The sequence below is a fragment of the Eptesicus fuscus genome, chromosome 3, assembly GCF_027574615.1.
Source record: "Eptesicus fuscus isolate TK198812 chromosome 3, DD_ASM_mEF_20220401, whole genome shotgun sequence".
NCBI classification, from domain to species: Eukaryota; Metazoa; Chordata; class Mammalia; order Chiroptera; family Vespertilionidae; genus Eptesicus; species Eptesicus fuscus.
The window spans coordinates 104203500-104218521 of NC_072475.1; the positions used below are offsets into that span (position 1 = coordinate 104203500).

A 15022-nucleotide genomic window follows, 5' to 3' on the forward strand; every position below is an offset into this window, starting at 1 on the left:
CGATAATCCTCAGAAGGTACAAGAACAGAATTCGGGGACTGCTAATTGTCTAGAAGGTGAGTCAGATTTGGCAAAGGGGTTGGCAGTGAAGGAGTTAAAAGAATTATCTGAGGATCTCGATCCAAGTATCCATCTCTCCATCAAGATCCTAATTCCAGGAATTTCAGGGGCACTTCAACACGTGAATATATTCATCTCACTTGGTTATTTGAATAGCCGCTTCCCTCCCCCAATTGTGTGCCACTAGCTAGGTTAAGACTGCCATGTTTTACACCAGCTAATGTGGAAGAAGTTTGAAAGGCTAATTATCTTCTCCACCTTCCCCAGATTACCGAGGATGAGTGGCAGGTAACTATATAAAGTGAAGGGTGCAGTACCGCGGCAGGAAAAATACCCTCAGCATAACATCCTATCCCTCCGTTTCCTATTTCTTCCCACTACATCACAGCTCCCAGTCAAACACCTCAAAAATGATATTATCCTCTTCACTATGTGAGGATGTATGTGTGTACATATGACATATAAATGCATGATCACTTAGAACCCCATAACTAAGAATCTACCCTCTTTAATAGCGTCAAATGGCTCCATTTAGCACTCTGAAATTTACCAAACACATCTCTACCCCCAGAGCTCAACGCTGAGGTCTTTAAAATATTTCCATTTATTTTAATGATTCTATAATTGGAACACTGTATAGTGGGCACATTTAATGTTGTGGTGATTTTATTCTCTGAAACCAGAGGCCCGGTGTACGAAATTCTTACGGGTCGGGGCAGGGGGGGGAGGGGGATCCCTCAGCCAGGCCTGTGTCCTCTCGCAATCTGGGACCCCTCGAGGGATGTCAGGCCTAAACCAGCAGTCAGACATCTTTCTCACAATCCGGGACGCTGCCTGCACCAGTGACCATACTTTTCATACAGGTGAAAGGCATCTTGCTGTTGTATGGGCAGCTACATTTTTTTGCCCTGATTATAAAAAGTAGTACATAACATGATCCTTCTGAGGCAGTAGTGCCGTTTTCCCCATCTTATGGGTGGAAAAACTAAAGCAGAGAGAAGTTAAGTAATTCGCTTTGTCACACGGTTATAAGTGTCAGAATCAGGGCTGACCACAAAATGTGCGAGTCAGAGTCCATGCATGTCATCACTGCATCATCCTGTTTTTTCAGTGTTAGAGTAGCCTTGCCAGGTTTAAATTTTTAAATCTAAGAGACTGTTCCCAATATATAGAGTAGGGTCCCTTGGCCTGGCTGGTGATCAGGGCCATCTGTGGGGCGATCAGCAGATAGGGAGATGGGGGGTGGGGGGGCGGGGTCCTGCTGGCACCCGCCTTGGCTGGTGGCCTGGTGCTGCCCCCCCCCCCCCGGATCCCCCAATCACTGCCAGGGGAGGCGACTGGCAGGACACTCGCTGGCCGGCCATGTCCTCCCCGCCCCCCACCTGCATCGCTGCCACCAGTCACCTCCCTCCCAGACCAGGGGCAGCTCCTGCGTTGAACGTCTGCCCCCTGGTGGTCAGTGTGAATCATAGCGATCAATCGTTCCACTGGTCCTTCCACCATTTGGTTGATTTGCATATTAGCGTTTTATTATATAGGATTACATTATTGTATTAATGGGACATCTTATAATACTATCCCCATTAAAAATAAATAAATTGTGTTACAAAAAATATCAAAATCATACTGCTTATGTTTCACATCAAGGCCCATACTATGGTCTCAAAAGTTATTTATCTTGGCCAACCAAGAATAAATTATTTACATGATAAAATACTATCAATAGTAATATTAAATATTTGCTCATGTTAGAAGCTAATGCAAAATACATTAGTATTGAAAAAATTTTAAATTAATGGATAATTTGGAAATAACCTGAAATCTAACATTTCTTACACGGAGCTTCTGGATAATATTCAGTATTGCAGGATCCTCTCAGGAAGTAATAAATAACATAGTTGTTCTTCCTGTATGCCCTTGAGAAACATATTCAGACAACTTAAAGAAATTTTTTCTATTTTTTCTAAAACTTACATTCAATAAAACTGATATGTAGAAAATCTTTTGGTGTATGTCTTACTCTCTGTATTCATTATCCTATTCACACTATTCTATTCTCATTTCCAAACAGTACACCAATAGTTTTCCTCAGCTACAGCTTTAAGGGAATGCTAACTAGGAAAATTCATAAATTTAGATTAAACAGCTAAAGCAAAATTGTGTGTGCACAGGTACACACATGTGTGCATAAGAGTCTACAGCCTAAACAAAAAGAAATTTTATGATAGCCACGGAGAAATGTGATATACTAGGAAAAACTAAAGAAATGTGATATGTTAGGGAAAAATTAAGAAAACAAGGACAAAATAAAGCTTTGGGATCTCTTAAATTTTATAAATATTTTTCCCAGAATAAATATAAGAAGATAGCTAATAAATCAATAAATACTTATTAGGCATTTACCATGTTAAAAAAATACATTGTGCTCAACATGATACTTAAAATAATCTTTGATATCCCTAAGTGAATTCTAAAAGTAAATATTTCTTAAGATCAAAGATTTTCACATTTCAACAGAATGCAAGCCATCTCATAGATGCAGACTTATTTAGCATACCTCCCTAGCCCTCTAGCACCATCTAGTGGTAAAATTCATGAAAGAGCACACACACACACACACACACACACACACACACACACACACACACACGACGCAGTCCTGGAGCTACCTAGAAAAACATAAGATGCAAATGTTTGAAAAGAATAATTAAGACCCACAGAAAGTTATCTTACAAATGTAAAAAAAAAAAAAAAAAAAACAACAAAAGCTAAAATAGCTTCCATACACATGAATTTAATGGGAGAAAATGCTACAAACATTGACTGCTCTTTCCTAATTTATATACATGAAAATATAAATTAAATACAATTTATCTATGGATTGAAAAGTACACAAAATCATTTATTAGTGTTGAAGAGGAGGAAATAAGACTGTATTGAAAGTTTTATTTATCAAGCACCTGATAGGATTCTAATGCCAACTTTTGTTTTGGATATTCTTAAGGTCTATATAAGCCACAATAATGAGGTAAGAAATCATTTAAGTGATAACAATTGTGTATTGTGGCTTTTAGACCACATATCCTTTTTTGTCATTTGAAAACCCAAGTTATGGAAATTCCTTCATAGGCAAACATTCTTAATAAAAATAAAGTGGCCAATTCCTCTTTGAATAATGCCAGAGAATATCAACTGGTTGTAGTCTGGGCAGCCTCCACAGCCTCAACTCTCAGAAATGAGCTACGTGTCTGATTAAATAAGCATAGCTTAGGAATAGGGTTTAGGTCACCAGATTTTTCAGAGCCTCCAAGTCTAAGTCTGGATTTAAATATTAGAAACAAAACTTCCCAGCTCTGACACATTCACATATACAAATACACAGACCCGCCCTAGCTGGTTTGGCTCAGTGGATAGAGCATCAGCCTGCAGACTGAAGGGTCCCAAGTTCAATACCGGTCAATGGCACATGCCCAGGTTGTGGGCTCAATCCCTAGTAGGGGGGTATGCCGGAGGCAGCCAATCAATGATTCTCTCTCATCATTGATGTTTCTATCTCTTTCTCTCTCTCCCTTCCTCTCTGAAATCAATAAAAATATATTTAAAAACAAAACAAAACACGCAGACCAGCACAGACCATGTATAACCAGGGCTGGCAGATTCAGTACAAGGGTAATTCAGCTCTTAACCTGGTAACTATTTTAAGTAGTCTTAAAAATCACTTTCCGTGCTTAATATTGTTACCACTAGCCTAAACCAAATATCTTCAATAATATTGAAGCCATCTATCAATTACCAATTAATATCTATATATATTTTTCAAAAAACCTGAGCTATATCATGTGTCTTCAAATTTTTATGTTATTTTGTGCAGCTAGAGAAATACCACCACAATGGAAAAATGAATAAATGTATAAGGAGATGAATATCAGGCAGAACATTTATGTACTATTTAAGTTTGGAGTGATCTGGGACAATGCTTTACAACACCATTAAGCCCAATGCATCTTTTCTGAGCTGCATCAACATACTTTTAATATGCTGATATAAAGCCACAGATAAAATCTACCTACACATACAGGCACATGTGTGCACGTATACACGCACTCAGACCTCAGCTTGCACAGTAGTGTGTACCATAAAAATAACTGCAAAGCAGAAAGTGTGCAAAGCAATCTTAATAATCAATTGTTCCATAACTTTAAACTTTTTGTCAAAATGTTAAAACTTTTCTTACTGCTGGTTATAAATGACAAAGAGTAAATTTATAGCATTGGAAACATTGGTAATTAAAGTGTTTTATTCCTTTGTAAAAAAGAAAACTTATTAAGAGCAGTGTGAACAGTGCTTGCCTTTGCTGGTATTTAACTCAGGATACAGAGTGGGCATCTTTGCCTTTGCCTTGTAGGACTATCACACTCCTCTCTAACTGTGAATCAGCTTCCAACATTTTATCCTTTATCTCAGAAAATTCCTTTAATATGAAGTTCTTGCCAGCATCACTTTCTCTACACTCCCAGTGAGCTATTTCTTCTATAGATCTCTTTACAATTGGTTTGAATTCCAGTTCCAGGGTTATCACTTTCCATTCCTTTGCTGTAATGTCATCTGTGTCAGTTAACTCTTTCTTCTGATCATTCATTTTTGTAGAATGTCATGGGGTTCACCCAGTCAAACAGACAGCACCACCAGCACACACACTGCAGCCCGTGTACGAACAGAAAGACAGGTGTGCAGGGACCAATCACCAACCGGCAGTGAAGGAAGTAACATGACTGGTCACTGACTATGAGGCACGTGTGTCATTTACACAGTGAACTTTGAACTAGAGAGCTAGCAGTGAAGTTTGTACTTGATAGAATTAATCAGATAATGCACTATGGTAATTAAAATTTGAGCCATGTTGCTGGGAGACTGGTATTATTTAACCAAATCATGGTAACTCAAATACATGTATATCTGAACTATAAAATCAGGGCCTGCCTGCCTGGATGTGTATGTATGTGAGCATAAAGATAATCTATAATAATAAAAGCGTAATATGCTAATTAGACCAGACGTCCTTCAGGACGACCTTCCAGACGAAGCTGGGGCTGAGAGGGAAGCCCTGGTCCCAGGTGCCAGAGGGAAGCCGGTGCAGGCAGCTGGGGGAAGGAAGGCCTACTCTTGCACGAATTTCGTGCATCGGGCCTCTAGTCTACATATATATAAAAGCCTAAGCGACCATTGCAACCTAACGGACGACCGAACAGACTACAGGGGGCGACCAGGCCTGCAGGGGGGGCAGTTGGGAGCAACCAGGCCGGCGGGGGCGGGGGGCAGTGAGGGGCAACCAGGCCGGCGGTGGGGGCAGTTGGGGGTTACTAGGCCAGCAGGGGGGGCAGTTAGGGCAATCAAGCAGGCAGGCAGGTGAGCAGTTAGGAGCCAGTGGTCCCGGATTGAAGAGGGTGCAGGCTGGGCTGAGGGGACACCTCCCCCGACCCCTGCCATGCACAAATTTCGAGTATCGGGCCTCAAGAAAAAATAGAAAGGGAGAAATGGATAATAAAATAATATGTAATTTGATATCAGTTCCTTAAGAAAATAGTACTTGCTGATTGAACAGAAAGTAGTCAGATGCTTGCATCTGTTATTTAATTATATGAATGCCACTTATATCATTACCATTGGCAATATGGCTTTCAAAAAATGAGAAACAGTTCTTGAGAAACATTGGTCAATGTACATTTGACTGGGCAAAAAGAATATATTTTGCACACAAAATAGAATTAAATGGTGGGCTTAGAGATTTACAAGCAGGTTTCTCACCCACGGGAACGTTTAATGGGCTGCTTCTATGAGAAGCACAGGCCAAGGCTTTCCTGGGCAAGCCTGCCTCACTCTCCCCAAACAGCCAGCGGTCACCACATAGTGGGAGGAAAACAGCCCAGGTATGAAAACTGCCCCTGGGGTAGCACACTGCGAATCCCGATGCAGGTTCCGGAACCATCCGTAGTCAGAGAGAAGGACATGCCCAAGGTTTCAAGCACTACAGAAACCCAAGCCCCTAAATGCAATAAGCCCTAAATAAATTTGCAGAGGGATACAGCATTAGTAAAAAATTAATAAACAATAAAGCAAAAAATTTTGTTCCCACATCTCCATAATCACAAAAGATTATTAAAAGAGTACGTGATTTCTATAAAGTCTATATATCCAAGCTTCATTAGATATGTTCTCTGCAAATGGCATCTGAAAGACTGCCATATGTGCCCCTTACAGACCCCGAAAATTATGGGGTCAAAACAGACAAGACAATAATGACTATTAAATCTTACGTAGTGCCTACCAGTCACTATCCTAAACATTTTAGCCCCCACAACAATCCTACGAAGTACGTATCCTATTATTATTCCCATTTTACAGCTGAGAAATCTGAAGCACAATAGCCAAGGGAACATACTAGGAAGTGAAGTGACGGTGGCAGGTTAGGAAGCCGAAGGGTCCATGCTGCTGCGTCTGAACTGCACCACTGTCTTCCCCACCCGATCCAAGGACGCTCCTTACCCTGGAGCTTAAGTTAACAGCATCACCACCGCCCAGGCACCTGAACTGGAAACCCAAGTCATTCCATGCACTCTCTTCTCCTCACCCGCAGGAACCAAACCCTGCCAATGTACCCTCAGAAATGGTGGACAAGCCAGGCCTCTGCCCTCCTGGCCCTGTCCCGGTGAGCTCAGACCCAGGGCTGGGCTGCGAGGTCTCATGGATGCACAAGGATTGGAGAGTAGTGCAGAACTGTACCCCCTCTCAGTGTGTGCTGGGCTGAGAGAAGAAAATACACCAACTGCCATGATTTCAATCTGACAAAAATACTGCTTGAGGCCTTGACTTTTCTGCTCTTCCCAGGCCCTCGCACACTCTTTTCTGGGCCTCTTAACACGGACTGGCTGTTCTCTAACATTTACTGGGCGCCCCCCTGGGCCCGAACACCGTGACCAGCACCAGCCCCGGATCCGGACAAACCCCTGGGGAGACACCAGCCTCACGATGGAGATGACGAGTCCGCATCCCGTTCCCACGGCCACGCAGTTCGGAAAGACTGTGGCTGGGATCTGGACTCGGGCAATGTGGCTCCAGAGTTCAGATTTTTTTTCTTTTTAGTCTTGATTTTATTATTTTCATCTTTTAAATCTGTACTGTTGAAAGTGTTATATATGTGCCCCTTTTACTCCCATTGATCCCTTCTAGCCTGCCCCTCCCCCACCCCCAGAGCTCAGATTTTAACCACAGCTACGTATTGGAAGGCAATGCATCCCTGAAGGTGTCACTGATACTACCAAAAGACCTGCTAATTATTTATGTTACCAAATGCCATTAACACAAATAAACCACAACAACACTGCAGCTCAGGCTGGGCTTGAGGTAGAGAAGTCCTTAACCAAAGGCTCAATAACTTCTTCAAAGACATGGAAGATAATACAATTAGGAGGATGTTAACATGGGCCAATCAATCAAGCGTATCTCATCGTTTTATTCCATAATTCATGATCAAAACCGGGACACGTGGGAGAGTGAACGGGCCCCTGAGTGGCACCACCAGTGTAAACTGGGACAGTGTGGGCAAACCAGGACCCCGCGCTCCAGCACAGAATGAAAGCACCTGTCTACATTAGGATTGACAGGCGGCTTAAGACAAGGAGAAAGAACTCCGGGCCTGGAGCTATTCCATCAGTGAGAAGCCCCACTGTGAAGATTCTGCCGTCCAGCTTCCTGGCACAACTGTGCGCCCTGGATGCTGGATCAGCAGCTATTCAACTCACATCTCTAATGGATGCTTTCCGTGGCTTGTGGGTTAGTGCTTGTTGCTAAAGTTTTGTTTAATGCCATAAGAAAGGACCCAACCCACCCAAATTGGATGTTTTTGTCTGCTTTTGCTTCCTGGAGTAAGACTTAATCTAAATTCTAATTTAAATTCTTCCTTTCCTCCAAACAAAACCATCATGATTTATTCTTAACATAATTAACTACTAAGTACCACATTTCTGATTGGTATGATTTCAGTAGATTTTACAGGTGGTGGCCGCATTCACCCTTCCAAGGCACAGGACTCCACCGAGTCAACTAAACAAACAGGCTGGTCAGGAGGCAGCCGCTGGTGTCGGCCACCTACAACAGGGGTTAGTTAAATGTCACCTCCAGGGAGTCAGAGATGCTCCCGAAAGGCTGATGAAGCCCCAGCCTATGTGAGAATATGAGTTCCAACGTAGCCTTCCCGTCATGATTAAGTCACATGTAAGCACATGGCCTCATTCAGCCCACCTCGTGATCCGCGGGAATGGGCAAGGGCAGCAAGCACCGCTGCTCCCCAAACGGCACCTTTATTGGTGTCACTGTGAGGAATTGACCTCCAGGCCAATTGGCTGTGAGGACCCGCTGTGTCTATAATGGAAGAATTGCTGTGCTGGAGACACGTTTATGGGGCAGGACTTGTTCCAGTGGGGCTTTGGTGCTCACTGAGTCTGCCTCTTGAATGTGTCCCTTATGAGAGTAGTTGAAATCTGGTGTCGTCTCACACAGACCACTAGATACACTAGCTTCTGGATCTCCAATGGAGTGCAGGTCAGCTACTGTCTGAGGCCACCCAGCAGGAGCTACAGCAAGAACTACAGTTTTCTCCTCTTTGCTTGGGGTTTGGAGGTTTTGGAGCTATCTGCTGGAGCTGTAGTTTATTTTTTTAAGCTGCGACAGGACAGGCAATTTATATGCAAAAGCCACTGGGTGGAGCTTGGGTGGGTTTGTAGATTGTGTGGGGCGGGGTCTCAGGGTGTCACTAGGCTTGGGTGTGGCAAACAGCAATGGCTCCCAGTCAGCCTTCTCTGCCTTTCCACATTTCCAAGTCCCCTTGTCCCGTGCCGCAGTAAACAATGATTGCTGGGCGCACCTCTGCAAGAAAGTCACCCTCACTTTCCGACCCGATGGCCAACAGTCCAACTTCTCCCCGTAGAAGTTTGGGTTCCCCACGTCTCCCCAGAAACTGGATTTCAGAGTGATCAGGAGCTTGTCTCCCTTTGGGTTGAAAAAAAGCAGCGCACCCAGTTGCCCGCCACCAGCCCAATTCGCACGCCTCCATACTCAGCTTTTCAGAGCTTGTGCTCTTTTCTCTTTCCTTCTAGTTGTAGAACTTCCACTCAGCCAGCTTTCTCATGGTTCTGGATGATAGATGTTTTGACTTTTAGTTGTAGTTTGGAAATTGTTGTGCAAGGCAGCAGTTTAGGTGTTTACCTTTGCCACAATCTTGGTTTCTCTCCTGCCTTCTTTTTCCCTTTTTGAAAACATTTGTTTTTCATGGTATGACCCAGTAAATAGATCCTATGGTTAAAATAAACTCTTTGAAATACAATATACAGATGATGTGTTATAGAATTGTACACCTGACTCCTATATAATTGCCACCCCAATAAATTCAATAAAAAAAAGAAAATGTTCAAACCTATCAAAATGGCCATCAATAGGAGCTGATTGAATAACTACAAAGTCATGAAAAACTAACAAGGTACAGGGCTAACATGGATAAGCCTGAGACAGCAAGTGGGGGCAAAGCAAAGTGCCCTTGAGTGTCTTATTGTCCAATAAAACAAAGGAGGAAATCTGTAACAAGGCGATGACAATACAGTTGGTTTGGTACTCACTTAAAAATTATTAGGGGTAAGGAACAAAACAAACCATTCACAGAACACCAGGAAGAAAGAGAGCTGCTGTAAGGGCAGCTGATGACATGCTGGATGGAAACAGACTGGAAACAGCAGCAGACATATTTGGGGATTACATGTGCTAAACTCACTCTATTTGTCATCCGAATACACAAGGGATGTTTATATAAAACCAGCTTTATTCCTAACAAGGCAGCGTCTGGCCTGCAAGCAGTGCTGGAGAAAGGAAATGCGTGTCTGTGAGTATGTGTGGTGGGCTGGGTGGCAGTCACATCAGGGTAGCAGACGGTTTTCAGGAAGATGAATCGTGATGACATGCCACAGTGCTTTAGTCTAAGGGTTCCACAAAACAATACAGGATGCGATTGAGGAAGCACTGAACTATTTAGCATAAATCAAAACATCACAGAAAAAAGAAAACACTGATTATTTTAGCTCTTTCCTTTTCGTTACTTTATAATTACTGCCATTACTTTATTATCTACTAGTGGCCTGGTGCACGAAATTCGTGCACGGGGTGGGGGGTAGCCCCTCAGCCCAGCCTGTACCCTCTCCAATTCAGGACACCTCAGGGGATGTCTGACATCCCTCTCACAATCTGGGACCGCTGGCTCCTAACTGCTCACCTGCCTGCCAGCCTGGTTGCCCCTAACTGTCCCTCCTGCTGGTCTGGTTGCCCCCAACTGCCCCCACCCCTGCTGGCCTGGTCGCCCCACGCAGCCTGCTGTTCAGTCGTTTGGTCATCCCTCACTAACACCCCTGCCAGCCTGGTCACCCCACTCAGCCTGCTGTTCAGTTGTTTGGTCCTCCATCACTAACCTCCCTGCTGACCTGGTCGCCCCACGTAGCCTGCTGTTCAGTCGTCTGGTTGTTTCCGTTGTGATAGCCCCTGGCTTTTTATATATTAGGATTATTCAATAAAGCTGAGTTGTGTTGTTAAAGGAAGCATCTAATTTTGAAAATACCAATAAACAGTGTACTTATTTCCAATTCAAATAGAGAAAAATGTGTACAAGCTAATTTCATATTTTAGCATGTCCACAAAATGCCCAGCATAAACCCTGAGGAAGTACAAAATGGTGGCAGGCAGATTTTAAGTCCTGCACTGAAATATGTGAGTCATTCACAAATAAGTCTACCATGTCCCATAGAGTGGGACAGCAGGGACCAGTTCTCAAAACCCAGGTGACAGAGTGAGGTACATAAAAAAATGAAGGCTCCGCCCCTGAGAATTTCCTGCTAAGAGGGAGTAACAGCAGACATTGTGAAAACTGATTTATATCATAAAAGAAGATAGTCTGAAATTAAAATCTAAATGCCTCAGAGGAAATCAGGCATCATTCTTTTTGTTGTACAAGCCCCTTTGATGTTCTTCCTTCCTCCTTAGATCTCATCTAAACTGATCTGTAGCTGCTCTAGCCTTACTCTCTCTAGGTCTCTCTATGAACCTCTGTTCTCATTCATACTACCCTGCTAATACTCTCATCATCAAACTTTCTGTCTTATAGCACAGGGCTCATGGCTATCTGAAGCTATGGCAGTAGCAGTGAGCTGAACAAAACAGGCTGGGTAGTAGGGCATTTGCATAGAAGATAAAAGTTCCTCCACGTGTTTGTTATAAGATCAAAGGTTCCAAAACAGGAAGAAAGGGTGTTCACACCTGGCCACATTTCTGAATTATCTAGACACTTTTGAAAACAGATTCCTGAGCCAAAAAACACAAGGATTGGTTCAACTCATTTGAAGTAGGGGGTATGAATGTGCATTTTTAAAGCTTCCCAGGTGATGCTGATGGCCATTCAGGAACATGAACAATGGCCTAAAAGAGTCAGAGAACTGCTCCAGAGTCCTCAGGGGAGCACGAGGCAAGGGGACCATCCAGAGGCCCCAGAGCAGGATGCAGTGCTCGGTCAGGTTTCATTTTGGCCTACAAACCTTTCGGAGTTCATGAATTTGAAAAGTCTCTGGTTTAGAGACCAACATGCAAAATCAGAGCACTGTCCAGAAGCTGTTCGGCCAGGGTCTGAATCCTAGCTCCAGGGGCTGTGGGGCCTAACATCACATCTCTACACCTCAGTTTCCTCAACTAGTAACAAAAATGTAGGGGAGGAGATAGTAGTGAAACCCACCCAGCTCATGCAGTTGTTGTGCAAACTCGATGAATTGAAGTTTATAAAGTACTTACAACAACCACACCCGTGCAGCGTGCAGGTTCTGACTACACTCGGATGTGGATCGGCCACAGAGGAGGGAACATTGGATGCTGACAAGCTCTCGCTGAGTGGCAGCCGATCCACGAGTGGGCCATGTGCTCTCTATTTCTCCACAACTCCTCATCCCCTGAAGGCCTCACACAGGGCCTACTTCACCCGTCTGGACCACCTGCCATCAGGTGACCACCTTTAGGACTATCCCTTTGGCCTGGATTTTGCAACTCCTAATCCCAAGAGGAAAACAACAGTTCCAGTGAGGAAATGGTAACCCCCTCCCCATACTCAGCAACAGGCAGGGAGTGCCCCATGGAGAAGGCAAGAAGCACAGGCGAGCGCGTGGACGACTAATGGGTGTGTCTGAGATCATCAGAATAAATAGCGTCTCCTACCGTAAATCATGCAAGCCTTGAGAGCTGCAACTGGTACTGCCAAATCCTCCATTTCATCAGCAATGTTTACATCTGAAGGACTCTGCAGTGTGTCCTGGCAATAACCAGGCCCTGGTGCTTGTTCTTCCATCTGCCTGTCTACCTGCCAGATCTCCCTGCAGCTGAAATCAGCAAGCCTCAGTATGCACACTAGTGTTCCCAACCCCGTTGGTCAAAGCAGCAGTGAGGGCCATATGGGCCCTCCAGCAAAGCCAAGTGGGGAACCCCCCTAATCAGCTCTGGGTCCCTCGGGGCCTCTCCTGAGTCTGTTCAGTGGATCAACAGTGACTGTTAGGTTTGCATGTGAGACGTAAAATAAGAAAATGCACTTCGTAAGGAAAGAGACTGGGTCTGATTTAGTTGCACCTACTCCTCCAGGGTCTGAAACACCGCCTACCACAGAAGGTACACACAAGGATCTAGAACACCAGCTGCAGTCTCATAAGCAGAGAATAAATACTACTGATTATTATAACAGTAATTGTGTATATTATCTTTTTAAATCGAATGGGAACTATACAAGTTCATTGTTAGCCCAGAATTTGGCAAAGCAACAACCTGAGGGAACACACCTGAAGTACAGGAGCCTCACGAAGAGCTTCTCAGAGCAGTTTGCTTTCTTTCTTACCTGGTTCTTATCTTGCTCTGAGGCACAAACTCTGATTTGGCCTGTTAAGCCAAAATTCAATTATTCCATGGAAAAGACATGGCACAATCTGCAAAGCATCACAGTCCTATCACAGGACTTGAAAGGAACTAATAATGTGAAGGTGTCCTGCTTCTCAATTCAAAACAGTAACATCAGCAGCACAAATTTAGCAAGATTAACCATGATGAGTCTATCTGAAGTCCTACTCATGATCTATTTGTCAGAAATGCTCAAATTAATGTGGGAGAAAAACAACAGCAGCACCTTTTACCTAACAGATGTGGTCATTGGTGTCAAAATGTTTCTTTACCCAAACACTAATTTCACATTTCCAGGTAACCAGATTACCACCCATTTGTGGACATGCTAGGTTGTATGACTGTTAATGGTTTCCTCTAGGAGGGTGTTTCTGAGAGAACCACACCTCATCTCCCTCAGTTATTACCATCAGTGCTCCACCTCCTACCGCATGAATTTGGCAATGCAAAGTTTAAAAAGAAAGCATACTTAGATTGTTGCCTGGTAGTTTATTTGCCATATGATGCTAACAGGCAAAAAAAAAAGAGTAGTAGAAAATGTCAGGAAGGAATTGGATCACTGAGGGGAGAGACTAGTACAGAGGCTGCCTGGCACCACAGGGATCCCAACATCTCTTTTTCTTCTTGTTTCCATGTCCAGCCAAGAGTGAGCTATAGTTGGCCAACTCAGCAGTGACACTCAACCCACCATCTCGTGGTTTCTGACAAGTTCCTGGTTTTCTTGAAGACGAACAAGAACTCTGTGTGTAACAGTCTTAACTGGGAGCGCACGGTGAGACATTCTGAAATAAGAGCTGCCCACTTGCAGAGGAAGCTCTAGAGGCAGGTAAGGAGACAGCGTCTCTGTGGAGAACCTGAGTGTGTGTGCATGGGAAACAGCTCTTCCGTGGAGAACCTGAGTGTGTGTGCATGGGAAACAGCTCTTCCGTGGAGAACCTGAGTGTGTGCATGGGAAACAGCTCTTCCGTGGAGAACCTGAGTGTGTGCATGGGAAACAGCTCTTCCGTGGAGAACCTGAGTGTGTGTGCATGTGGAGTGAGGACGGAATAGGAGACGTCAGAATTGGGCAGCAACAATGCCAAGTGACACTGGACTGTCCCCAATTGCTCGCATTTGTTTGACAACTGTAATTGATGTTTTTTGTAAAATATTTGCTCATGTTGATTCTGGGATCCAAATCAGAAATTTTATCAGTGATGATTATTTATTATTTCCAGAAAAATATATCTGTGATGAGGAGATAGCAAAGAACATTCTTAAGGTATTCACCCAGTACAAACATTTCAAATACTTGTAAGTGTATGTCAAAATAGCCTCTAAAAACGATAGTCAATTATTATAATAATATTCATGAATCCATTTTTGTTTGCAATTGCATGTATGCAAAGATACACAGTTAGTAGCTATTTCTACATATACTTATACAGGTAAAAAGCTTTTTATCTTTGTTGTTATTGGGATAAATTAACACTTTAATTATCTAATAAGATATTTACTTTCCTCTTAAAGGAATGATTAGCTACAAAAACATCTATCCTGTGCATAGCAAACATTTGAGTTCATGTTACTTATTGCGGTCTAAGACTAGTCAACTCCATTATTTAAAATACATTAAACATTATAAATTTAAATTGTACACAGGAGAAATGGGACATATCCACACTGTCAGCATATTCAACCAATCTCATGCAATCCATTTAGTCCAGAAATATTTTTTAAAATATATATTTTTATTGATTTCAGAGAGGGAGAGGGAGAGACAGAAACATCAATGATGAGAATCATTTATCAGCTGCCGCCTGCACGCCCCCTACTGGGCTTCAAGCCCACAACCTGGGCATGTGCCCTTGACCACAATGGAACCTGGGACCTTTCAGTCTGCAGGCCAACACTCTATCCAGCTAGGGCCAGAAATATTTTTTAAAGACAACTAATCCTACAGAGG

At 43.4% G+C, this 15022-nt stretch overlaps 1 protein-coding gene across 1 annotated transcript in view; it reads right to left on the reverse strand.

The window, feature by feature from the left end:
- MED12L (mediator complex subunit 12L) overlaps positions 1–15022 on the reverse strand; it is a 432034-nt gene that overhangs the window by 141303 nt on the left and 275709 nt on the right.